General features: G+C 43.4%; 1 protein-coding gene across 1 annotated transcript in view; it reads right to left on the reverse strand.

Annotated features, from left to right (window-relative positions):
• The window catches only part of SH3TC2 (SH3 domain and tetratricopeptide repeats 2), a 114,489-nt gene extending 103,108 nt beyond the window's left edge, over positions 1-11,381 (reverse strand). Inside the window, exon 1 of the mRNA XM_040406420.1 lies at positions 11,302-11,381. The gene's annotated coding sequence lies outside the window, so the exon portion shown is untranslated. The remainder of the gene's footprint in view (positions 1-11,301) is intronic.
• Between the last annotated feature and the right edge of the window lie 16,535 nt (positions 11,382-27,916).

The following is a 27,916-nucleotide window of genomic DNA, read 5'->3' on the forward strand; positions in this document are numbered from 1 at the left end:
AGTGCCCTGAGTGTAGAGCAGTGACATGATTTTGCTGTGACAAGATCCCAGTCCTTTGCACAATGCATCTTTTGACAGCACCGCACATCTGTAGGCTGGAGGAGGAGACAGAATGGCAGAGGCCTTGTAAAAGGAGTATAAATGGCCTGGTTTATGCAGAATGAGTTCCTTGCTCCCACTCCTGTCCTAGAATTCCTTGCATTCTCTTGGGTTTTCAATTTCAGTCCTATAAAATCTATAACTGTCATGGTTCAATAGGAAAAATCAATCTATATGTAAACCAGTGGTGTACAGCTATTGTGAAAGCCTCTTTATGTAGACTGACATGGTATGCTGGGTCTTGTAGTTTCACAAAAGTTAATGAGAACCTGTCAGCAGGATCAATCCTATTAAACCATGTACTGTATGCTGCACGATGGGCTTCATCCTGCTGATTAAAAATCATGCCTGTTTTGTGAAAATAGGTTTATGTCATTTCCAAGAAAAAAGACTTAGGGGCACCAGTCTTAATAAACCCCTGAACTGGCGGTGGATCCACTAGTTGCTGTCCGGCATGGACAGCAACTAGACGGGCTGAGTGTGACTCAATAACGTCCTGGTACAGTAGGTAGTCACAGGTACTTGGAGCTATGCTTACTACAGTGCATCCCACAGCTGCTGGAGGGTGCATGGGGGAGCATCCATAGAGGGAACTGATGATTAAGGCAATCTCACAGATGCTCAATTAGGTTCAAGTCTGGGGAATTAGGGGCCGAGGTAGTACTTGGAAGTCATGGTCATGCTCGTCCAACCAATATAAGACATTTCTAGCTGTGTGACATGCCACATTTTCTTGCTGGAAGATCCCATCCGCCCCAAGGAAGACAATCAGCATGTAGGGATATACATGATCTGCAAGGATGGATTCATACCCAAATCGGTTGAAAGTGCCTTCCACATGGATGAGTTGGCCCAGAGAATGCCCTGAAAACATTCCCCAGACCATAACACTGCCACCACCAGCTTGTGTTCTTCCAGCAATGGTTGCAGGGTGTTTGTTCTCTGATGTTTCTCACCTGACTCACCATCCATCCGTTCGATGAAGTGAAAAACCTGACTCATCTGTGAAGGCAACCCTTTGCCAAACAGTGGAAGTTTAATTCCGATACCGCAAATATTGAAGCCTTTTCTGCCAATGCAACTTTGTTAGCAAAGGTGCTGTAACCATCCATCTACTTTGAGCCCCATAGTCAGGTGGTGTCACTGAACTGCTGTTTTAGACACATATCTGGTAGCCTCCTGGTTCATTTTGGTAGTGAGCTGCTCCACTGTAGCATGTCAGTCCACCCTTGTGCACCTTTGTGACCGACATTCACCTATCACATCAATGGCAGGTGGTGCTCCATAGTTTCACGTCTCTTATTCGCAATGGTGTCCACTCACGATGCACTTTCACCACAGCAGCATGTGAACACTTCACACACTGCACGGTTTTAGAAATACTGCTATTCTCGAAAGCCAATAACCATGCCTTTTTACAACTGCCGACGTCGAAATTAGGAAGTGGTCATAATAATATGACTCAATTTTGTATAGAAGTTTGTTAAAATTAAGATTCTTTTCCTTTTGTGCAATACTAGTGCAAGACCATGTCCACCATGGAATCACTGGCTGACAAGATAACATTTTACTAGGGTGTTTCAGTGCTGTACATGAAATGTAGTCAGGGCAAAGTTCGCACCATTTATAGAGCTATGGCCAACCATTACTTATAATAGCTTAAAGGGGTTCTCTGGGAATTAAGAAAATGAAAATACCTAAATATTACTTTATTATAAATTTATTCCCAAATATCTTTCATTAGTTATAATGGCTCATTATGTCTAGGGTGCAATCATTAGGAGAAATAAAATGGCCGCCGTCCTATTAGTAAACACAAAACCTATCATAATCACACAGCAGCGCAAGGTACTTCACAACACTGAGGTGAAGAGCTGTCTCATCCCTATCCTACTTGTCAGGAATAATCATAATAAACACAGTTTAATTTGATCTATGTCTGATGAATGTCTGTAGGAACGGAGTTCATGAGGAGACCTGAAGTACAGAGAGGACGGACAGGACAGACTTTGATAATGTGCTGGTGTTCATCAGCCTCACCCCACCTCCTCTTCGTACTTCATGTCTCCTCCTGAACTCCATTCCTACAGAGAATTCAGCTGAAAATCACATTAAACTGTATTCAGGATCATAATCCCTGAAAAGTAGATCAGAGAGGAGGATAAGGCAGCTCTTTAGCTCAGTGTTCTGAAATAACTTGTCCTGCTGTGTGATTAGGATGGGTTTTGTGTGTACTAATAGGAAGGCGGCCATTTTATTTCTACTAATGATTGCCCCCTGAGCCATAATAACTAGTGAAAGGTATTTGGGAATATATTTATAATAAAGTAATATATAAGTATTTTCATTTTCTTAATTCCTGGAGAACCCCTTTAAAGCAGTTCTGCAGTGCTGTAATATTGACGAACTGTCCTCAAGTGAATGGGACGAGCAGTTGTAATTACACTGCGCCACCGCTACAAAGGAGACGAGCTACAATAAACTCTGAAGAGGAATCAGCGCTCGCACAAGCACAGTGAACACTTCAAACAGCTGATCGGCAGGGGTGCCACTACTCATAGTTTGTCACAAGTCTATGCCTTCTATCAGTATCATAGCAATATAGATTATATAGTCATATGATCTACATAATCTCATTTTAGCACTCATGTACATATCAAAGCCCTGAGCACAGAGTCTGTATGGCAACTTCCCCAGAGATCAGCTGTAATTGAAGAGTGAACCTGGCAATAAGTGTTCAGTTTCCCTACATTACAACCAGATTTGAAATGAAGCATTATAACGTGTCCATTCAAGTCAATTAGCTGTCTGCGTATTGTAAGACAGGACTCCCAGAATGAGAGACACTCTGTTCCTTACTTTGGCTAAGAGATACCTGCCTGAAACCAAAGAATCCCCATCGATTAAGGCCTCATGCACACGACAGTATTTTTTCACGGTCCGCAAAACGGGGTTCCATTGGTCCGTGATCCGTGACTGTTTTTTCGTCCGTTTGACTGCTACTGCAGTCCTGGTTGCCATGGTTACTTAGCAATTTTTAAAAGCATTATACTTACCTGCGAGCTGCGATGTCTGTGACCGGCCGGGTGCTCCTCCTACTGGTAAGTGAAAGGTCTGTGCGGCGCATTGCCTATAGCACAGACCTGTCACTTACCAGTAGGAGGAGCCCCCGGCCGGTCACAGACATCGCAGCTCGCAGGTAAGTATAATGCTTTTAAAAATTGCTAAGTAACCATGGCAACCAGGACTGCAGTAGCGTCCTGGTTGCCATGGTTACCGATCGGAGCCCCAGCGATTAAACTGGGGCTCCGATCGGAACTCTCAACTGCCACCAATGATGGGGGAACGTGATTTTAACTGGGGGGGGGGAGAGGTGAGGCCGCTCTGGCCACCAATGATGGGGGATTCGGAACGTGATTTTAACAAGGGGGGGGAGATGTGAGGCCGCACTGGCCACCAATGATGGGGGATTCGGAACGTGATTTTAACAAGGGGGAGGGAGAGGGGGGGGCCGCACTGGCCACCAATGAATATAATATTGGGGAGGGAGGGGGTCTGCCCCCTCCTGCCTGGCAGCACCTGATCTCTTACAGGGGGCTATGATACACACAATTAACCCTTTAGGTGTGGCACCTGAGGGGTTAATTGTGCGGATCACAGCCCCCTGTAAAAGATCGGGTGCTGCCAGGCAGCAGGGGGCAGTCATGTACACAGTTCGTAGGATATTGTAACTTGAAGCGTCCCCATCACTATGGGAACGCCTCTGTGTTAGAATATACTGTCGGATATGAGTTTTCACGAAGTGAAAACTCATATCTGAAAAAGCTTTTATGCAGACGGATCTGCGATCCGTCTGTGTGAAAGTTGCCAACAGCCACGGATCACGAACGCGGATGCCAATCTTGTGTGCATCCGTGTTTTTTCACGGACCCATTGACTTGAATGGGTCCGTGAACCGTTGTCCGTCAAAAAAATAGGACAGGTCATATTTTTTGGATGGACAGGAAACACGGATCACGGCCGCGGATAACAATGGTGCATTTTCCGAGTTTTCAACGGACCCATTGAAAGTCAATGGGTCCGCAGAAAATCACGGAAAACGGAACAACGGCCACAACGGTCGTGTGCATGAGGCCTAACTCAGAATTCTCTACTAGGGCATATTAAAATGGGTTTCCTAAACCTTAACTACTGCATGCAAAAAACATTAAGGTGATATTCAAAACATTCCAGTGCTATAGATAGCCCTTGTCTATAGAATGTAATGGTTCTAATATCTCAAAGAAAACATTGTAAAGATTCAGCAGTCAAGGATAGAAACTTTGGAGAAGATGTCCTATCCACTATTGTGCATCTGAATGTGGACGGAGCTAGTGTATTTCACAGCTCTTCTCTAAGGTTCTGTTTGGGAGATGATGTCACGGTCCCTATCACTGGTGTCAGGAGATCAGAGAGACTGGCTGAGCGTGGAGAAATCTAACTGCCTCCTTGATTTCTCTTTATCCAGTGTTGATAGGGTTAATGACCACTTCCCGGATTAGGGTTGTCTAGTAGGTGACCTGTTTCATCCCTATTTTCCAGTCCCAGTTACTGTTCCCCTTCCCTCCTGTGTTCAGTGTGGAGTTTCCCCCACACACTGATCGTGACATTATCTACCGCCATATAAACCGTCATTGAAAGCAGCTGTGTCCCTTGCTGTACGTCTGAATAGACGCCTGAGGGGGAGATCTAAGGGTCCTCACCCTCAGGACACACTGTCAAATAAGGTGGCGGCTTCCTTTGACACTTACGGTAAAGAGACACCTGTGGTTACACCTTGTGAGGAGCCTATGCAGTTGGGGGGAGCTACTCCTGGGACTGCTGGTAAGAGCTCTGGTCAAATGAAGGGAGTCTGTTTTTGTTGTGAAAAAAGGGGCATTTCGTGAATATTTGTCCGTACATTCAGCATCAAGGTGAAAACAAAAGAAAGGCTATGCGAGAGTATATCACTGAGAGCTTAGCGAAGGGTCATATCAGACCATCCAAATCCCCAGTGGCAGCTGGGTTTTTCTTTGTAAAAAAAAAAAATGGTACCCTTAGACCATGTCTGGACTTCCGTGAGCTCAACCGTATTTCTGTCTATGATCCATACCCCCTTCCTTTGATTCTGGATTTGTTTGATCAAATTGTCGGTGCCAAGGTGTTCTCTAAATTGGATCTGAGGGGGGCATATAATTTTGTAAGTATCAAAGAGGGGGGGCAAATGGAAGATGGCCTTTAATACCCCTGAGGGTCATTTTGAAAATCTGGTCATGCCTCTTGGGTTAACCAATGTTCCAGCAGTTTTTCAACACTTTATCAATGACATCTTTCATCATCTGGTGGGGAGATTTGTTGTTGTATATCTGGAGGACATACAAATTTATTCTCCAGACATGGAGACTCATCAGGATCATGTAAAACAGGTGTTACAGATCCTAAGAGAGAATAAATTGTATGCGAAGATGGAAAAATGTGTTTTTGCTGTTCAGGAAGTGCAATTCCTGGGTTACCTGCACTCATCCTCAGGTTTTCGTATGGATCCCGAGAATGGCTGTGCGCTGTTGGACTGGGATCGACCCGAAAATCTGAAAGCGCTTATGCGGTTTTTGGGATTTACGAACTACTACCGTAAATTCATCTTGAACTGTTCAACTGCTGTTAAACCTTTAACAGACATGACTAGAAAGGGAGTCGATTTCTCTGTTTGGTCTGAGGCGGCATTACAAGCCTTTTCTGCTATGAAGGAAGGTTTTGCTTCAGCCCCTATTCCAGTGCAACCAGATGTATCTCAGAAATTCATTGTAAAGGTTGACGCATCTGAGGTAGGGGTGGGAGCAGTTTTGTCGCAAGGTCCTTCACCTAGTAAATGGCAGCCATGTGCTTTTTTCTCTAAAAAACTCTTGACTGGTGAAAGAAATTATGACGTGGGTAATAGGGAATTGCTGGCCATTAAGTTGGCTTTTGAAGAATGGCACCAGTGGTTGGAAGGAGCAATTCATCCTATTACAGTAATTACTGATCACAAAAATCTGGCTTACCTTGAATCGGTTAAAAGACTGAATCCAAGGCAGGCCAGATGGTCGCTGTTTTTCACCAGATTTAACTCCATTGTCACCTTCCGCCCTGGTGTTAAGAACGTCAAGGGAGATGCTTTGTCATGCAGCTTTCCTGAGGGGGTAGGTGAAGGGGTAGTCATATCTGCCCTATATCCTGATCTTGAGGCTAAGGTGTTGGAGGCCCAAGAGGATGCACCGGACTCCAGGGAAATTGTTTGTTCCTTCAGACTTATGTCACAAGGTATTTGAGGAATATCACTGTACTGTCTTGGCTGGACACCCTGAGAGTAGATTCACTGTCGATCTCAACTCACGCAGATTTTGGTGGCCGGGGGCTGCGTAAGTGTGTTGAGGACTATGTGTCAGCCTGTTGTACCTGTGTTCGTGCTAAGGTGACGCATACTCGGCCTTCTGGATCTCTTCTTCCGTTGCCCATCCTGTCCAGACCTTGAACGCATTTGTTCATGGACTTTATCACGGATTTAAATAATTCTTCGGGAAAAAAACTTGATCCTGGTGGTAGTTGATCAGTTTAGCCTGCTCTACCAAATGCCAAAACTCTTGCACAGGTGTTTGTCGATAACATTGTGAAACTACATGGCATTCCCTCTGATGTGGTGTCTGATCGGGGGACTCAGTTTGTTTCCAGATTCTGGAAAGCATTTTGTACTCGACTGGGGGTACAATTGTCCTTTTCTTCGGCTTTTCATCCTCAGTAGAACGGACAGATGGAGCACACCAATCAGAATCTGGAGATTTATTTGAGATGTTTTGTTTCGGAGAATCAGGAGGAGTGGTCTTCATTCTTGTCGTTAGCTGAGTTTGTCATAAATAACCGTAGACAAGAGTCCACTAATAAGTCACCTTTTTGTGGGGCATATGGATTCAATCCGCAGTTTGGCACATTTTCTGGTTCTCAGACTTCCGGTATTCCTGAAGAGGAACGATTTTCCTCTTCTTTGTCTTCGATTTGGTGGAAAATTCAAAATAACCTGAAAAAGATGGGCAACAGGTATAAGCGTGTAGCTGACAGGAGACATATGAATGGTCCGGACCTGGGAGTGGGTGATTCTGTCTGGCTGTCTACAAGAAACATTAAGCTTAAGGTACCTTCTTGGAAGGTGGTATGCTCTGTGGTCCATATAAGATTACTGCCATTGTTAACCCTGTAGCCTTCTGTCTTGAACTTCCTCAGGCTTTGAAAATTCATAACGTATTTCATAAGTCGTTGTTGAAGAAATGTGTCGAACCTGTTGAGCCATCCTCCTTGCCTCCCATCTCCTGTCATGGTGGACAGTAATTTAGAATTTCAAATCAGCAGGATTGTGGACTCCCAAGTTCTCCATAGATTGCTCCAGTATCTCGTCCACTGGTAGGGTTACGGACCAGAGGAGAGGATGTGGGTTCCAGCGGCCGATGTTATTGCGAATCGTCTGGTAAAGGCCTTTCACAGAGCCCATCCTGTCGGGTGGTCACCCGTAGAAGGGGGGGTACTTTCACGGTCCCTCAGGTGACTGGTGTCAGGAGATCAGAGAGACTGGCTGAGCGTGGAGGAATCTAACTGCCTCCTTGATTTCTTTTTATTCAGTGTTGATAGGGTTAATGACCACTTCCCTTTTCTCAGCTGTTGCTCAGTGGTCATCACTTCTACCCATTATAGTCTGACCCCACCCTTCTGACTATGCGGTAGATAACTTCATTTGGGTTTGGCTGAGCTGGTGTGAGATTGTCTCTGCTTTTCTTGTTCTTCCATCTCTACAGAAGTTAATTGTCGCATTTATTTGTATTTGTTATATTCCCTGTTGTTGTATCTGGGCCTGAGACAGAGACTTTCATTCGTCCATCTGGAGAGGAATGGGTTGTCTTTGGTCCTATACTTATTCCAGGGCTTTATAGGGAAATCAGGGCCTAGGTATCCTGCATATGAATATTCCTACCTTCAAAGTCTATTCATATTGTTAGGTAGTCAGGGCCTGGATTAGGGTTGTCTAGTAGGTGACCTGTTTCTTCCCTAGTTTCCAGGCCCAGTTACTGTTCCCCTTCCCTCCTGTGTTCAGTGTGGAGTTCCCCCCCACACTGATCGTGACAGATGATTGCTCACACAACACTGTCATCATCAAGCATCTTAAATGAGTTATCCTATCAGTTAAAGAGGACCTGTCATGGGTCCAGACATTATGAAAGTAGCAGGTTATGTAGGGCATAGTCCATGGATGTAAGATCGCTTACAATTTTTTCTGGGCGTTGCACCATTCGCCCGCTGTGCCCTTGTTCACTGCTCCCACCTGGTATGCTAATGAATATCATCGGTACAGGGAGGAGGAGACTGCCCTGTTTCTCAATGGCCTGTAGTGCTGTCCAATAACAGCAGAGAGCATCACAGCCAGGGAGAAAAAAAGCTCACCTTCTCCCACCCATTGAGAAACAGGGCAGTCTCCTCCTCCCTGTACCAATAATACTCATTAGCATACCAGGTGGGAGAAGTAAACAAGGGCACAGCGGGCGAACGGAGCAATGCCTAGAAAAAATAGTAAGCGATCTTACATCCATGGACTATGCCCTACATAACCTGCTACTTATTTCATAATGTCTGGACCCATGAAAGGTTCTTTTTAAGAAAAAAATAAAAAATGTCTGGAGTATATAATACCAGCATTTTAACTTTATAAATGCAAAAAAAAAAAAAAAAAACACTGCTCTTCAGCTTTTCCTCATTTTTATTCACATTATCTGTAAAACGTCTCCTCTTCCCTTTCTGTGGGTGGGCAGCAGCTCATGAAGGACCTGAAACCCCAGGTCCTGTTAACTCCTGTTATTCTGTTCCTCTCCTTCATAGAAAATAGTTCCTCACACACAGCACCAGAGATTTCAGTAATATATTGCACTATTTTATGCAATGGAATCTCCTTTTCCACTGACTAGAGAGATATAGTTTACAATATTGGACTATTATCTGCAGTACAAAATTGTTGGGACTGCTGCATGCGGGCACATAAGTCCTCTCCATCATATTAGAATGGCACAGCAGTCCAGACTGTGTATTTTGGAGAACTGTGGCTGGTTCTTAGGGGTATGGTGGTTGGCACTATTGGCATTATAGTTGCCCTTTGTGGCTGACATGGTGCTGATTAGGGATGAGCGAAGCGAGCTTAGGATCCTAGATCTGAAGTCGCTCTACTCAACACTTAGTTTTAATGCTGTACAGAGATTCGTCTCCGTACAGTATTCAAATGTATGGGCTTGAAATGTATAGGATTTGATTTTTCAACTTGAAAACCATTTTAGAACTTGCTTTTAAAGTCGGCTTCGATACCGAGGTACCAGTCAGTACCGAAGTCGACTATGGATGCCTATATTAAAATGTTTTTTAAGGTTAATAACCAAATGGCGAAGTTATTCACTGTGATAACTCATTTTGCCGCTCCGGCGCCAATACATTTTAATCCTGTACGGAGACGTATCTCCGTACAGCATTAAAATGAAATTCGGATCTAGGATCCGAAGCTCACTTCACTCATCCCTAGTGCTGACTATGAGGAATTTTGACGGACATTCGAGCTGACTTTAGACAAGCATTGTGGTTGGTTTTTGGTGTCACTGTACATACATTGACTATATATCAATCTGCTCAGCTCCTCCTGCACTATAACTGCTGCCTTTAGACTGAATTATGTTTTGTGGTGACAGTTTCTCTTTAAAGAAAATGTGTCACCAAAATTTTATCTGCCAGTTAAAACTACATAGTAGCACATCTCATTTTCTTCTAATCTCTTTTTATTTTCTGATTGCAGATTTATTTCTTCTATTTTGTGAACATGATTATTGGGGCGGCCATCTTGCCTGAGCTGTTCTTAACAGCATTTAGAAAGCATTAAGAAAATTGCTTTACAGTAGCCCCACGGGCCATAGACACAATGATCAGGAGGGGACCTCATTGACTTGTATAGGAGAGTTTTCTAGGCATGTTCTGTCACCTGTGCAGAGGACATTGTACAAGGAAAAAATAGATAAGCTCTGACAATCACCTATTGTGAATGGTGGATCCTGTCTTATCTGTACACAGAGGTGATATCATTACAGGCAGGATTAGAATGACAGATAAGCAGGTAACTGCAGTAACGTGATCTGTACAGACCAAGAAGTGGCGCCTATTATTAGGCTTAGTGGCTAGTGCGAAAATTGCAGGATTTTATGATTTTTGTTTAAATATAGATATTGACAAGAAAATAAAAAAAATAATATCATCAAAAAATCTTTAAAAGTATGTTCAACATAAAAACGTGTTTTAAACAATAGGTCATTCCCTTTAAATGTATATATTACACGTTCACTGACTCTTTTCTCATAAAACTATATATAAATCTGCTCAGCTCCTCCTGATCTATAACATGCTGCCTGCAGCACAAGACACCATGTTCAACACGACAGGTTCCCTTTAATATAAAAATATAATGATTTCTTTCCTAGGACACTGACACCAGGACATATAAAATTGAGAATATAGAATGTAAACCTCACTGGGGACATAGGGGAAGATTTATCAAAACTGGTGCAAAGTAGAACTGGCTTAGTTGCCTATAGCAACCAATCAGATTCCACCTTTCATTTTCCAAAGAAGCTGTGAAAAATGAAAGGTGGAATCTTATTGGTTGCTATGGGCAACTAAACCAGTTTTCCTTTACCTCAGTTTTGATAAATCACCATGGACCTGTGTGAATGAGTGCAATCTGTATACAGCAGAACAGAATAGGCAAGCACTATTGCATGAAGTAAAACAGATACATGTATGATAGCCTAAGATTATGCATGTAAATGACAACATAGTCACTATCAGTAAAAATTGACAACATAAGTAAGGACATGGTTGAGAATGCATTTCCAGAAGAAGAAAAAACAAGAAGTCTAAAAATATGATCAGAACAGCAATCACAGAGGTCAATGTCAAAAGCAACAATGTGATCTTTCAAGTTTTGTAAATGTAGTGAGCAGAGAGATAACATAAGGTTTGTGCACATGTCAAGCAGCAGTAGACAAGCCTGGCTCCACTCTATAAATAAAGGCTGAGATGAGAGAGGAGCCAAATGATTCCTGCCCAAACACAAGAGCCCCACTAGTGTCCCCTTACCAGGCCGGCCCGCTGCCTCTGATCACGGCTTCCCCTGTTGTGCTGTGCATGGCAGGAGTCTTGACAGGATTTAGGTGTGTGACTCTGTAGTTTCCAAGTGTAGAATGCACTGATTGTGAGCCAAGTGTATGCAGACTCAACCCCTCCCTCCTACAGCGGAGAAGGAATTTCTCACTAGTTCCTTATCAAGCCTGTACCAGGGACTTCTCCTTTTCCCAGAAGATCATTCTCTCATAATGCATCACCCCCCTCTTGTCACCAGCACAATCCGCAAGACTGTAATGAATGTCCCTCCCGGGTCAGTGTTGTTGAGAGTGGGCTATGTAAATTCATAAATGAGTAAAACAATATCTAGCTTCAATTCTAACTAAAAATATAATCTCAGGTGATAAATGTGCTCTTCCAACAAGTGCCGTGACAAATCCCAAGTAGGCAACATGATTAAAAAGGTCAGAGCCAGTGGCGTACACACATTCCATGGGGCCCCGGTGCAAAACTGATCTATGGGGCCCCCTCCATCCCCCACTTATGGGGGATATCTGTGGAGGGCACTTTTGGGGGATATCTGTGGAGGGCACTTATGGGGGATATCTGTGGAGGGCACTTATGGGGGATATCTGTGGAGGGCACTTATGGGGGATATCTGTGGATGACACATATATAGCATCTTATACTATATATGTGTCATCCACAGATATCTCCATAACAGTGCCATCCACAGATATCCCCATAAGTGCCTTCTAGTAAAGTAATGTATTAGTGGGGGGAAGGGAGGAGGCAGGGACACTTGCGGCGGGGCCGATGCAGTGCCCGGCGCTGTGCACACACCGGGGGTAGCTCCTACCTTCCCCCATAAGTGCCTTCCACAGATCCCCCCACAACAGTGCCCTCCACAGATATCCCCATAAGTGCCTTCTAGTAAAGTAATGTATTAGTGGGGGGGAAGGGAGGAGGCAGGGACACTTGCGGCGGGGCCGATGCAGTGCCCGGCGCTGTGCACACATCGGGGGCAACTCCTACCTTTCTGGGAGTTAATTCTACTGCAGGACATTTTGCTCCACAAGTCTCCTGAGCGGCGGCCGCTACACCACTCCACCACTCCTCACATGACCAGCAGTGGGCAGCCGAACTAGAGCGCCGCTGCCCGCCCTTCTGCTGCTGTGCTGCCTGTGCGCAGCATGACATCTCTCCCTCCATCATGCACCTCCTGCCCCGCCTGCCTGCTTCATTCATAAAGTGGAAGGAGCAGACAGACGGGGCAGGAGGCACATGACAGACATTTTGCAAGCAGCTTGAGCAGCGCGATATGGCTGCGCGGCCGCCCACCCGCGCCACTTAGACGTAAGGGAACACTGGCTGCAGGGGCCAGGGGGGTTCACAGGCGGCCGGGCCCCGAGCCCCTGGAGGGCCGGGCCCGGTCGCAACTGCGACCCCTGCGACCCCTGTATGTACACCACTGGTCAGAGCAATAAAATCATCGCACCTACTTGGTGATATCACTAGTCCCAGTCAACTCTGTCATGAACATAGTGGGTCTATCCATGTCAATCTATGTGAAATTATGAACAGTCCCCATTTTATTACATTGTAAGGGCACAATTTTGCCCCTAAACAGCTGCAAAAAGGGAAAAAAAAACCTTTAAGGGGGCCTTCCAGAATTTTAATATTGATGGAATATTCTCAGGATAGGCCATTAATATGAAATCAGTGTGGGTCCAACACCCTGCACCCTGAGCAGGCAACTGAGCTGCAAAGCTCCTTCCATTGTGTGGTGGATGGAGTAAAGGTATCTTTACACGAGGCGATAATCGGTACGATTGAGCGATGAACAAGTCGTTTCTTGGTGTAGTGAACATTTCAACAATGACCCTTTAGACACAATTATGGTTCACGAAATCGTAATTTTGATCACATGTTTCATCGTGTAAAGTGTTACATTTACACAAAGCGAAATCTGAGTAGTGTGCAGTGAACGATTCTTGTTTATACGAATGAAATCGTTAACATCCAACTGTGATTTTTGTGCCCGCACACTATCGAATCAACGAGAAATCTAACAGTTGTCGCTCTATCGTTCATTGCTTTTACATTGCTCGATTACCGTGCAGTTTCACTCGATTTAACAATAATTTACATAATAGTCGCCTCTTGTTTTTGTTTTGCGCTCCCTGCCTTCCCAGAACCATAACTTTTTTATTTGTCTGTTCACATAGCCATATGAGGGCTTGTTTTTTGTGGGACGAGTTGTACTTTCAAACACCACCATTTAATATTGCATATGATGTAGTGGGAAGCGGAAAAAAAAAATTACAAATGGGGTGAAATTGAAAAAAAAAAGCCAAATTCCATCACAGTTTTAATTTTTTTTTAATTTACGACGTTCAATGTGTGATAAAACTGACCAGTTACTTTTATTCTACAGGTCAGTACAAATCCGGAGATACCTTATATGTATAGTTTTTCTTTCATTTTGATAGTGATGAAAAATAAAAAAAAGTGGGAAAAAAAATCTGTTTTATTTTTTTGTCGCCATATTTTGACCCCTATAACTTTTTTGTAATTATGTGTATGGAGCTGTATGGGGGCTTATTTTTTGTGGGGAGATCTGAACTTTTCATTGATATCATTCTGGGGTGTGTATGACTTTTTGATCACTTTTTTGCATTGGAATCTATGATGATTTTACTACTTTCCCTATTACAGGCAAGGGCTCAATAGGAAATACTATGCAGCAGCCTCCTATCATTCACAAAGACAGGGGCTGCTGCAAGCTCCGGCTCCTCTGATCGCCACACGGGGGAGCCGTAGCACCACCGAAAGTGTTCACTTTCGGTTTTCAGCACGCTGAGATGCTCTGGTCAGGATTGACCACGGCATCTGAGGGGTTAAATGTCTGAGATCGGCATTACTTCCAGTTTCGGACATGAGCCGCGGGTGTCTGCTATAAGAAGCAGGCGGCCACCTGTCGCTATGGCACCCGCAGCGGCCCTGGTCAGGAAGGGGTTAAAGAGGACCTTTCATCTGTTTTACTTATAGGAGCTAAATACTTGTACTTGCGGGGTACTTGCTGATGCTGCCACCAGTTTTCGTTTTTTTTTTAATTGCCCCTACGCCCCGCTGCGCCCACCTGAAGTTTTTGCACTCAGTATGTAAATACTAAGCATCGGAACTGGGAGGAGGAGACGCCAGGGTTTCTCAAGGGGAGCCGCCTTCTCCCTGGCTGTAACACTCTCCGATGTGATTAGATCGCAGCATAGCCCATTGAGAAACCCTGGTGTCTCCTCTCCCTGTTCCTATGCTCAGTATTTACATACTGAGCGCAAGAACTTCAGGCGGGCGCAGTGGGGCGTAGGGGCGATGTTTAAAAATATAAAACTGGGTGGCAGCATCAGCAGGGGGTACCCCGCAAGTACAGGTATTTAGCTCCTATAAGTAAAACAGATGAAAGGTCCTCTTTAAGTAACCACAGTAGTTATCTCTGTAGGCAGGTGTCGTCGCTGCAGCTGGGTGTCAGCTTAAAGGGGGTGTCCCACGAAAAAATATTCTAGTTTTCAAACCAGCACCTAGATCTAAATACTTTTGTAATTGCATGCAATTAAGAATTTTGTATAGCTACTGAGTTATTCAATAAAATGTATCTGTATAGCTCCACCGGCTCTTTGTTCTGTTTATTATTTCTTTGTCCAGCTCACTGAGATGGCCGCACATGCTCAGTTTCATCCTTCATCTGCCTCCTGAGCTGTGATAGGGAGAGCATGGACACGCCCCCTTAGCTGCAGCAGAAAAGACACTCCCCTTGAGCTGCAGCTGGATATAAATTTAGCAGTGTAATGAATGGGGAGATCTCTGCACCGATGTGAGGTACAGGGCTGGTTCTAGCTTCGCTAGAAAGAGATTGTCATGTACTATATGATGTCTAATTTTCATTTTTTACATTGAAGTGGTTATCTGAGGCTAACAAATGCTCCCCCATATGCCGGGCCCCTCACAATGAATATACTTACCTGGCTCCCCGCTCCCTGCGCCGCTCCTGGTCCCAGCACCGCCGCAGCTGCTTCTCCCCGTGAGAGGATGAAAAAATCTGGTGTCGGAAGAAGAAGCCAATGGCAGGTGGTGACAGGGACGGATAACGCTAGGGAGGTTTGTCCCCATCACCACCTAGCATTGGTATGTGGGGTATTTTGCATCAGCTTTTTGGAAATGATGGGCCATCAATTGGGCACAACTGCCCACTAGTTTAAAGCATATTACAAAAGGCCTAATTGATTGAGGTCCTGCTTTTACAGGGATGGAATGCTAAGCAAAACAGTTTGGGTCTTTTTATTTCTAGTTATACTTTCATACCAATTAGTATCATTCTGTGAAGACTCTGTCTACTTTATGAAAATGGAACAGTGTCAAAAGAAAAAACTGAATGTGGCAGATGTTTTCTGGCGTAAACACATAAAAAATGTAAGTGCCTTAATTATAAAGATCCTGCACAAAAGTGGCTGAGACTGCAGCAGGATGTTCCGGTGTAGAATGCCGTGAATGGGCCGGACAAAAAATGTTGCATACAGCAGTAGCGGCCGGATATATAGTAAATGGGGTCCGGTGGACAGGCAGCAGTATCTGGCGATGCTGGATCAAGTAGCGGCCAGAACAGCCTGCCTGAGAACCCTGCCACAGGTGTGAGAATAGCCTTAATAAATCTTCCCTATTGTTCATTAGGCAGCTACTGGACGTCAGTTTTAAAGGGAATTTGTCACGCTGATTTTGGACCATTATCTACAGTAATACATGCATAGTACAGCAGCCAAGGAGTCCAGGTCGCTATTTTTTAATTTCCTACTGTCCCCATTCCCCGCTGTCAGTGCTCAAAGCTGTACTGAAATACATTGTCAGGACTGCTGTGCATGCGCACACGAGTCCTCTCCATTATGTTAGAACAGCACAGCAGTCCTGACTGTGTATTTCGGGGGAATGGAGGGCAGTAGGAAAATAAAAACAAGTGATCTGGACTCCATATCTGCAGTACTACTCATGTATTACTGTAGATAGTGGTCCAAGATAGGAGTGACGGATTCCCTTGAACTTGAACTGTAGTTTTAGTATTTTGTGAACATTGCTGGGTAAAGGTGGGTTAATTACTCACAGTAGTAGTATGGTCATTGATATCACTTACAAACACAGCTATAGCCTGTACAAAGACATTTTATACTCTGAAGTATTATTCAGACATAATCATTTTGGCAAATGGAAATAGGAGGAAATGTTTACATATTTGGCCTTACTATGATTAGGCAATTGTCACACTGTACTCTGACCTGAGCTCCCTGCCCCTCCCCATAGCAGAGTTCACGAGTACAGCCAAGACATCTGGCCGTGGACTTCTCCAGCCACCCTTGAAGTATGAACTTTACAGTGCAGTTAAATATAAACTTGACAAACATCTCACAAACAAAAGCAGAAGGTATTTACTACCTACATCAGATATCAGCAACCTTTGGGACTCCAGCTGCTGTGAAACAACAACTCCCAGCATGCACACTTGCTTGGCTGTTCTTCTAACTCCCATAAAAGTGAAAGGAAGGTTCTGATAGTTGTTGTAGTTTTAGATCAGCTGGAGTCCCAAAGGTGATCCCTGGCCTATATTCATATAGGTAGCTAGAGTCCTCAAATCTATTATTACAGTATGTTCTAGGGTATCATGGATCAGCATGTTAGCTCAGTGGTTAAAACTTGTGGTGCTGGGGTCCTGAGTTCAAATCTGACCAAGGGAAACATCTGCAGTTTGTATCTCCTCCTTGTGTTTCTGAGGGTCTTTTTCCACAAACATTATTGATCCATTTGGAATTAAATTGTAGACCCCAATGGTATAGCTTCCAACTTTTGAAAAACACAAAGAGGGACAATATGTGCAGCGGGCCGCAGCAATTTTTTTAATACTAGGCTGCACCTCTAACTCCGCCCCAAAACATAACTATACACACCCAGTCCCCTTAACCCTTTAGTGACAAGCCTGTTTTGGGCCTTACTGACCAAGAGTTTTTCTTCCTTTTTTCATTGTCGCGTTCCAAGAGCTATAACTTTTTTATTTTTCCATCTATGGCTTGTGTTTTGCAGGACAAGTTGTAGTTTTTAATGCGCTATTTTGGGGTACACATAACTTTCTGATTAACTTTTATTAACTCTTTCTGGAAGGAAGATGGGAAAAACAACAGTACTGCCACTGCATTTTTACATATATATTCTCTGGGTTAGTACGATTACAGTGATACCAAATACATATAGTTTTTTTACATTTTACTACTTTTTTGCAATAAAACCCCTTTTTTTTAAGAAAAAAATGTTTTTGCATTGCAACTTCCCAAGATCCATAACTTTTTTATTTTTCTTTATATGGAGTTGTGTGAGGGCTTGATTTTGGGGGGACAACTTGTATTATTCATTGGTATAATTTTGGAGTAAATGGCTCTTTTTGATCGCTTGCTAATACGTTTTTTAGGTGGCAACTAAGAATAAATGAGCAGTCTTTTTTTCTTTTCTTTTTTTTTTACAGCGTTCACGTTAGGGGATAATTTACATTATGTTTATGTAGTCCGGGCCGTTACAGACGCAGCAGTACCAAACATATGGGAAAGATTTTTTTTTGCAATTTTTTTCATTGAAAAGCGTATCTTCAATGAAAAAAAAGCATAATTTTTTAATGGGATTTTTTAATTGAATAAATGATTTATTTTTTACTTTTTTTTTACCAATTAATAGTCCCACAAGGGGATTATAACAGACAGGTTTTTGATTGCTTTTAAAATGCAATGCACTATCCCTATAGTGCATTGCATTTTAATGGCAATGCTATTCTGACATTGACCAGCAGATTGCGCCAGAGAGGAGCAGCCTGCTGGAAATTACTCAAGGCTGGTCTGGGGCCTACATCAGACCCCAGGCAGGCTTCACACACATCGGCACCCCGCGATCGCATTTGCGGGGTGCCGATGGGAGACAGAGGGAGTTCGCTCCTTCTGTCAGCACTTTACATGCGGCGGGCGCCATTGCCCGTGGCATGTAAAGTGTAAAACAGCCTGGATCGGCACTCCTGCTGGTCTGGCCTGTTACAGCAGGGCCGCGGCTCTCATGTGAGAGCCAGGTCTCTGCTCCCCACTGCACGGGTGATCCGCGCAGCGCTTAGACTGGGCTTCCATAAAAAAGCGGAGGCCCAGCCTGAGGCCCCTTAGTGACCTCCGTAAAAAGGCGTATGGGTGGTCACTAAGGGGTTAATGCCCCCACATAGTAAATATTCCCCCTTTGTGCCAGCACACAGAAGTAATACCCACATGTGCCTTCTTCACAGTAGTTATGCCCAGATGCACCCCCTTCACAGTAGTTATGCCCACATTGTGCCCCTCACAGTAGTTATGCAATATTGTGCCCACCTTCACAGTAGTAATGCTCACATGTGCCCCCTTCACAGTAGTTATGCACAGATGTGCCATCTTTACAGTACCTATGCCTAGATGTACCCCCTTCACAGTAGTAATGCTCAGATGTGCCCCCTTCACAGTAGCTAGGCCAAGATGTGCCCCCTTTCTCAGTAATTATGCCCAGATATCCCTCTTTACAGTAGTTATGCCCACATTGTGCCCACTTAACAGTAGTAATGCCCAGATATGTGCCAGATTATGTGCTCATAATTATGTGCCAGATTATGTGTTCCCTCACAGTAGTTATGGCCAGATATTGTATGTGCCCCCTCACAGTAGTTATGCCACATATTTCTCCCCTCGTAGTTATGACCAGATTTGTGCCCCCTTCGAAGGAAGTTAAAAGAAAAAAACTGTAAATCCTCACCTAGCTCCTTCGATGATTACAGCTCAGATGCCGGCGCTCCCCAACAACAGCAGCAGGATACTGTCAGACATCGCACTTGCAGGGCTGTGTAGGAGGAGGAGCACAGAGGCCTATTCCACCGCTGCTTTTTTTTTCATAACTTCTCTGTAGTTATGTGTATGGAGCTGTGTGGGGTGATCTGTACTTTTCACTGATACCATTTGGGGGGGGGGGGTATGACTGTTTGATCACTTTTTATTTAATTTTTTTGTAGGAGGTGAAGCGACCAAAAAGGGGAAATGGAGGTTGATTTCAATTGTTATATTTTATATTTTTTGATTTTTAAAAACTTTTTTCACACTTTTTTATATTTCCCATAGGGAACTATAACATGCAATCATTAGATTGCTTCACTCATACATTACAGTGCATTAGCATTGGAGTGTATGAGAAATACACTGTGGGGGTCATTTATGAATAGATATTTGCAAATTTTTGGCATATACAGTACAGACCAAAAGTTTGGACACACCTTCTCATTCAAAGAGTTTTCTTTATTTTCATGACTATGAAGGCATCAAAACTATGAATTAACACATGTGGAATTATATACATAACAAACAAGTGTGAAACAACTGAAAATATGTCATATTCTAGGTTCTTCAAAGTAGCCACCTTTTGCTTTGATTACTGCTTTGCACACTCTTGGCATTCTCTTGATGAGCTTCAAGAGGTAGTCCCCTGAAATGGTCTTCCAACAGTCTTGAAGGAGTTCCCAGAGATGCTTAGCACTTGTTGGCCCTTTTGCCTTCACTCTGCGGTCCAGCTCACCCCAAATCATCTCGATTGGGTTCAGGTCCGGTGACTGTGGAGGCCAGGTCATCTGGCACAGCACCCCATCATTCTCCTTCATGGTCAAGTAGCCCTTACTTTCAAAGTTTTCTCAATTTTTCGGCTGACTGACTGACCTTCATTTCTTAAAGTAATGATGGCCACTCGTTTTTCTTTACTTAGCTGCATTTTTATTGCCATAATACAAATTCTAACAGTCTATTCAGTAGGACTATCAGCTGTGTATCCACCTGACTTCTCCTCAACGCAACTGATGGTCCCAATCCCATTTATAAGGCAAGAAATCCCACTTATTAAACCTGACAGGGCACACCTGTGAAGTGAAAACCATTTCAGGGGACTACCTCTTGAAGCTCATCAACAGAATGCCAAGAGTGTGCAAAGCAGTAATCAAAGCAAAAGGTGGCTACTTTGAAGAACCTAGAATATGACATATTTTCAGTTGTTTCACACTTGTTTGTTATGTATATAATTCCACATGTGTTAATTCATAGTTTTGATGACTTCAGTGTGAATCTACAATTTTCATAGTCATGAAAATAAAGAAAACTCTTTGAATGAGAAGGTGTGTCCAAACTTTTGGTCTGTACTGTACCTGCTTCCACAAAATACTGATTGAAGGGTGCGATATACCTGCTTCTACAAAATACTGATTAAGGGGTTTGATATACCTGCTTCCACAAAATACAGATTGAGGGGTGCAAAACTTTTGGTCTGTACTGTATGTGTAACTTCTTTCCCATCCACACCACGTATGCCAGTTCTAAAAAAGGGAGTATGGTGTGCGTGGGGAAGGGGGCTGGCCGCCCTGTATCATTTATAATTTTCAACGCCTGTTTTAGACATAGAAAATTATCTTAGTCTACGCCAGCAAGTAAGCCGGTGTAAATTTAGGGTGGTAGAGGATCCGCCTAAGTTATGTCGAGTACTTTTCAAGACCACTACAGCTGTCACTCAGAGCAGAGGATCGGGGCTGCGAAGCAGCTCAATGCAGAGGGCACATCAAATGAAGCATCGCCTCCTGGGCGCTTGTAGAAGCAGTGCCTACAGAATAAAAGTTCATATTTACTACTCCTCCCGATAAAAGCTCCACAAAAAATATGTGTGTCCTGCTCCTCCTGGCCTCTACCTAGTGCTGTCAGCAGTTTTGCATGGTCAAAACAGTTGACAGGCTCCTTTTAATAGAGACTACGAAACTATTATAATAGCTTTGTTCATAAATTGTGCTCACATCTTAATCTCCCTAAGCCATAACAATTTTTTTCCCCAATAAAATAAATTGATAAAACTAATTATTTATTGCCCTGCATTAAAAAGTACTTTGTATGACCACTTTATATATTTCTCTTTGTATCTCTTTAACTTTTTTAATATTGTAAGGCTACTTTCACATCTGCTGCATGGAGATCCAGCCTCCTGATCCAGCAAAACTGCAGAGACTTGTCCGGATACAAACCGCGGCATAAAGTGGTCTGTGTCCAGCTAATTCTCTGCATTTTTGCGGGAATGAGGCCGGATTCAGCCAGACCCCACTATACTTAATGGGGGCGGTGAAGGGTATTCTGTTTGCATCCAGCAGTGCGGGATCCAGAGAATTCCGGCAGGCTGTTCTCTGCCAGAATCGCTGCCGCAGATGTGAAAGTAGCCTAACACTGGTAAAGTTTTTAAAAATGAAAAATATACACCTGCTCCAGAAAAACCACCATACATTATTTTAATAAATTTGCTTAATATTCACTCACAGTTATATATACCAGCTAACTGCACCTCAATTCATTGACTTTGAAGGAGATTGTGAAGCAATTGGCACTTAGATTATATTTTCAATTGAATTGTACAAATCACTTACACAATGTTTTAACACATAATATAGGAAACAGGCTTCTCATAATTGCAGTTTGCTAAGGTGACACGGACCCTCTGTATATAATGGAGGAAATGTCACCAAAAAACTGTAAATTTAATTTCATTATATAAGTCTATACTTAAAAATGTTCACATACTGAATTACTTTAAAAAGTTTAACCAATAGTAAAAGGACAAATAAAATCAAAACCTTATAATCTTTATGAGTATCTACAGATCAGATGTAACTTCTGCTATGCAGTGACTTCCTATGATTATCAATGTAAAGGATTACACTTACCAAACTCAGACGCATGTTTTTGTAGAGATTTCCAAAAAGAGAATGTTTGTCCTTTTGGATGGCAATTATTATACCAAGATGCCCTGCTGCTGCCATTCCTGGCCAACTGGTACAACATACTCACACGTCTCCGTTCTTCCATTTCCACTTGGTATGTTTCTGAAGTCCCATCAACAAGCAATCATCCAATGTTGCGTCATGGTTCACGCAATAGACTGAAAGCTTCTCAATGCTTCAGAGATATTCTCGTATAGAGAGTACATTAATTATTAAATCAAATCAATAGCACCACTCCCAGTCAGGTACCATTCAGCAGTGAATGTTATCATGGGACGTAGCTTATAGTTACTGTAAAATGGTCCTAATGGACAAGATTTCTGCTAAACAGTGAAATAGAAAATGCAGACTAACCAGACCAGCAAGACAAAAAGTTTGACGGAGAGAATGAACACAATGGAAACAACAAAGGTTCAAGACTTGTTCTGCTGTCTGGGATACATTATTCCAAGCAGCGTTCAGAACCTGCGGTTGACTGACATACAGTCAGGTCCATAAATATTGGGACATCAACACAATTTTAACATTTTTGGCTCTGTACACCACCACAATGGATTTGAAATGAAATGAAGAAGATGTGCTTTAACTGCAGACTGTCAGCTTTAATTTGAGTGTATTTACATCCAAATCAGGTGGACGGTGTAGGAATTACAACAGTTTGCATATGTGCCTCCCACTTGTTAAGGAACCAAAAGTAATGGGACAATTGGCTTCTCACCCGTCCCATGGCCAGGTGTGTGTTATTTCCTCATTATCCCAATTACAATGAGCAGATTAAAGGTCCAGAGTTAATTTCAAGTGTGCTATTTGCATTTGGAATCTGTTGCTGTCAACTCTCAAGATGAGTTACAAAGAGCTGTCACTATCAGTGAAGCAAGCCATCATTAGGCTGAAAAAACAAAACAAACGCATCAGATATATAGCAAAAACATTAGGCGTGGCCAAAACAACTGTTTGGAACATTCCTAAAAAGAAGGAACGCACCGGTGAGCTCAGCAACACCAAAAGACCCGGAAGACCACGGAAAACAACTGTGGTGGATGACCAAAGAATTCTTTCCCTGGTGAAGAAAACACCCTTCACAACAGTTGGCTAGGTCAAGAAAACTCTCCAGGAGGTAGGTGTATGTGTGTCAAAGTCAACAATCAAGAGAAGACTTCACCAGAGTGAATACAGAGGGTTCACCACAAGATGTAAACCATTGGTGAGCCTCAAAAACAGGAAGGCCAGATTACAGTTTGCCAAACGACATCTAAAAAAGCCTTCACAGTTCTGGAACAACATCTTATGGACAGATGAGACCAAGATCAACTTGTACCAGAGTGATGGGAAGAGAAGAGTATGGAGAAGGAAAGGAACTGCTCATGATCCTAAGCATACCACCTCATCAGTGAAGCATGGTGGTGGTAGTGTCATGGCGTGGGCATGTATGGCTGCCAATGGAACTGGTTCTCTTGTATTTATTGATGATGTGAGTGCTGACAAAAGCAGCAGGATGAATTCTGAAATGTTTCGGGCAATATTATCTGCTCATATTCAGCCAAATGCTTCAGAACTCATTGGACAGCGCTTCACAGTGCAGATGGACAATGACCCAAAGCAACCAAAGAGTTTTTTAAGAGAAAGAAGTGGAATGTTATGCAATGGCCAAGTCAATCTCCTGACCTGAATCCGATTGAGCATGCATTTCACTTGCTGAAGACAAAACTGAAGGGAAAATGCCCCAAGAACAAGCAGAAACTGAAGACAGTTGCAGTAGAGGCCTGGCAGAGCATCACCAGGGATGAAACCTAGCGTCTGGTGATGTCTATGCGTTCCAGACTTCAGGCTGTAATTGACTGCAAAGGATTTGCAACCAAGTATTAAAAAGTGAAAGTTTGATTTATGATTATTATTCTGTCCCATTACTTTTGGTTCCTTAACAAGTGGGAGGCACATATGCAAACTGTTGTAATTCCTACACCGTTCACCTGATTTGGATGTAAATACCCTCAAATTAAAGCTGACAGACTGCAGTTAAAGCACATCTTGTTCGTTTCATTTCAAATCCATTGTGGTGGTGTATAGAGCCAAAAATGTTAGAATTGTGTCAATGTCCCAATATTTATGGACCTGACTGTAGGTCATCAGGTTAGTGTAGACATTGAATCAAGTGCATTTTGTATCCAAAAATATACACAAATATAGTTGCGTTTTGGTAAAGGGAGCAAAGTGACAGACCTAAACAAATCCGCCTGCTTCACCTATGCAGACATTATTTATACTGGTCTACAAGGCAGCAAAAGGCGCTTCAGTTTAGATAGATCTCGCCAGGCCATTCTGACCAGTTCACGGCTCAGCACATTCATCTTTGTGACAAGGTACCAATTTGTAGTAAGTGACAGAAAGGTGGGGAGAACCTGCCAGAAACTTTTGCTAGAAAGCCTTTAGAAACTCCACACAGGAATGGTTCTGAGATGTCATGTAACACTACAAACATGAAACGGAAAGGAACAGGAAAGAACAAGTTATTTTTAGATGAAAGTCAATTCTGGTAGTTTTTGAGCTTTGTTACAAAAAAGTAAGTTAACAAGTGGGAATTTTTACAGCTCCACCCAATATAGTTTAATTTATACTTCTAAAGATGAGTTAAGGTGAGGAAGATTACTGGAAAGTACCAAAGATCACCTATTACTAGTGATGGACGAACATCTGCCGGGACGGTTCGCATTCATTTTAAACCTTCAGCTCATATTTGCAGCTAAGAAATAATTACTAGAAGTGCACAAATAGTCCCACAACATGGACAGTGACATACCAGATGTATTATTCGAATTTGCGATGAGAAATATCGGCAATATAATTTTCGCATGCGCAAACCAGTTATAATTACTTTTTCAATACTATTTGTCACTGTGTGTAGCAGAGGGAACGCAGCAAAACCGCAAACAAATGCTGCAGTACCTAAATGCACTATATAGAAAATATATAATTGGTATATAACACCCTGCTTCTATCAGTTTTTTTGGGGGGGCGACTGGTATATCACACCAGTTATAATTATTTTTTCTAATTGCGTTTGTCACTCTGTGTAGCTGCTGTATTGCTGCAGAACCACTCACCACTGCTGCACAATACAAATCCACTATAAAATACTTTCTATGTTAGAAAGTATATTATAAGTACCGTATTTTCCGGCGTATAACACGACTTTCTAACACTAGAAATTATTTTCAAAAGTCGGGGGTCGTCTTATACACCGGGTATACTCAGATCCGATGGCATATTCTAACCCCCAGGCGTCCCCATGGTGACGGGGACGCTTGCCTGGGGGTTAGAATATACAGGATCCCGCCGCTTTACAGGAGTACATTTATAAACTGTAATCGGTAACTTTAATCATCGCTCATCTGTTTACTAGGATACCTTTACTAGGATACGGTAACTTTAACTTTAATCATCGCTCATCTGTTTACTAGGATACCTTACTCTCAGCTCTGGTAATAGCAGGCAGTGCGGGCGGCGCTCACTTACTGATGTCACGTGCCTGCTTCTCGCACTAGGCGGCGCAGGCGCGTGACGTCAGTGAGTGAGCGCCGCCCGCACTGCCTGCTGTTACCGGAGCTGAGAGTAAGGCATCCTAGTAAACAGATGAGCGATGATTAAAGTTAAAGTTACCGATTACAGTTTATAAATGTACTCCTGTGAGCGTCGGGGAGGGGGATCTGTGGATAGCACTGTTTAGGGGAAGGGAATCTGTGGATGGCACTGTTTAGGGGAAGGGAATCTGTGGATGGCACTGTTTAGGGGGGGGGATCTGTGGATGGCACTGTTTAGGGGAGGGGGATCTGTGGATGGCACTGTTTAGGGGAGGGGGAGCTGTGGATGGCACTGTTTAGTTGAGGGGAATCTGTGGATGGCACTGTTTAGGGGAGGGGAATCTGTGGATGGCACTGTTTAGGGGGGGATCTGTGGATGGTGCTGTTTAGGGGAGGGGGATCTGTGGATGGCACTGTTTAGGGGAGGGGGATCTGTGGATGGCACTGTCATGGGGTGGATCTGTGGATGACACATATAGCATAAGAAGCTATATAGTGTCATCCATAGATCCCCCCCATAGCAGTGTCATCCACTGATCCCCCTCCCAATAACAGTGCCATCCACAGATCCCAGTCAGTTCCCTGGACTGGCGAAGATCGTCTTGAAGACAGGGAGGGCTGGCATTCAGGGGTAGTCTTATACGGCGAGTATAGCCCAAAATCTTTATTTTAAATGGAAAAGTTTCGGGTCGTCTTATATGCCCGGTCGTCTTATACGCCGGAAAATACGGTATATTGCACCCCTCTGTGTATCACACCTATCAATAGTACACCTATACCAGTCCTTAAAAGGACTTTTGTGGACCTATTTGATAGCGTTTTTGTCCCTAACAACCTGTCCCTGCTCCACACAGCAACCTCTCCCTACACTGACAAAAGACTGAATGTAAAATGGCGACCAGATCGGGTCTATTTATAAGGTAGGGGGTATGTCCATGTACTGAAACTTTTCAATTGCCTGTCCTGTACCACCTGATGGATGTGTCATGGGTCAAAGTTCTTCACAATGTAAAAGAATATGGCGGGCGCGAATATCGCCATATGTTCGCATGTTCGGCGAATCGCGAACGAGCAAAGATCGCCGCGAACCGACCGCCGGGTGAACCGCAAGACCATCACTACCTATTACTGTATATACTGCTCATATTTCATGTAGCACCTCATATTGAATACTTATTATGAGCACTCTTTAGATAGATTATGAAAAAAACTAAGTACTGTACACCTTCTCTGAATTCTAAAATGTTATGTATTTGGACATAATAAAAGAATATATCTTCAGGATAGGCTATCAATATCAGATTGGCGGGGGCCCGACTGCCGGCACCACCGCCGATCAGCTGTTTGAAGAGAAGACAGCGCTTCATTGTCAATTTACTTATTTTGTGTGTATTAGTAAATAAAATTAAAAAAAATTTGTAAACAATAGAAAAAAAAAAGTCATAGGGTCTGTAGACCCAGTGGTGTACATAGAGAAGTAAGAGCCCCACAGCAAGAATCAAACCAGGCCCCCCACACAGGACAGAAGGGTTTCAATGACCCTTGGGCCATTTTTTCCACAGCCTCATTTGCTAAAAGTTGTTCCTTTAGAGGGTAGAGTCCTGACCAAGTTTTCACCTCCAGTAGAAGAGGAGATGATCCCAACTAAGACTGGGCCCCCTCTTGTCCTGGGCCCCATAGCAAGGATCACACCAGGCCCCCAAACAGGAGAGAAGGGTTTCTGCCTAAACCCTTTCAATGACCCTGGGACCATTTTTTCCACAGCCTCATTTGCTAAATGTTGTCCCTTTAGAGGGTAGAATCCTGGCCAAGTTTTCACCTCCAGTAGAAGAGGGGATGATCCCAACTAAGACTGGGCCCCCTCTTGCCCTGGGCCCCATAGCAGTTGTATGGTCTGCCGCTATGGTAGTTACGCCCCCTGGTGCACCCTATTACCTGTGTTTGCTGTACTGCTATCTCTTGGAATCCATGCTGTAGGTCAGACGATGGCTCTAGTATATGTCTGAGATCCAGAAATATGTTTGTGTTCCCCACTGAGAACAGGGAACAATGTGTCTGGATACATTCTGTGAAAATGAGCTGGCACTTTTTAAATTTTAGGAAATCCATTAAAGGTCTCTTATACTGCCCTCTCTGAAAATGGCATAGTGCAGCGACTTGTATAAGTCATGTA

Source organism: Bufo bufo, chromosome 1 (genome assembly GCF_905171765.1).
Source record: "Bufo bufo chromosome 1, aBufBuf1.1, whole genome shotgun sequence".
Taxonomy (NCBI): Eukaryota; Metazoa; Chordata; class Amphibia; order Anura; family Bufonidae; genus Bufo; species Bufo bufo.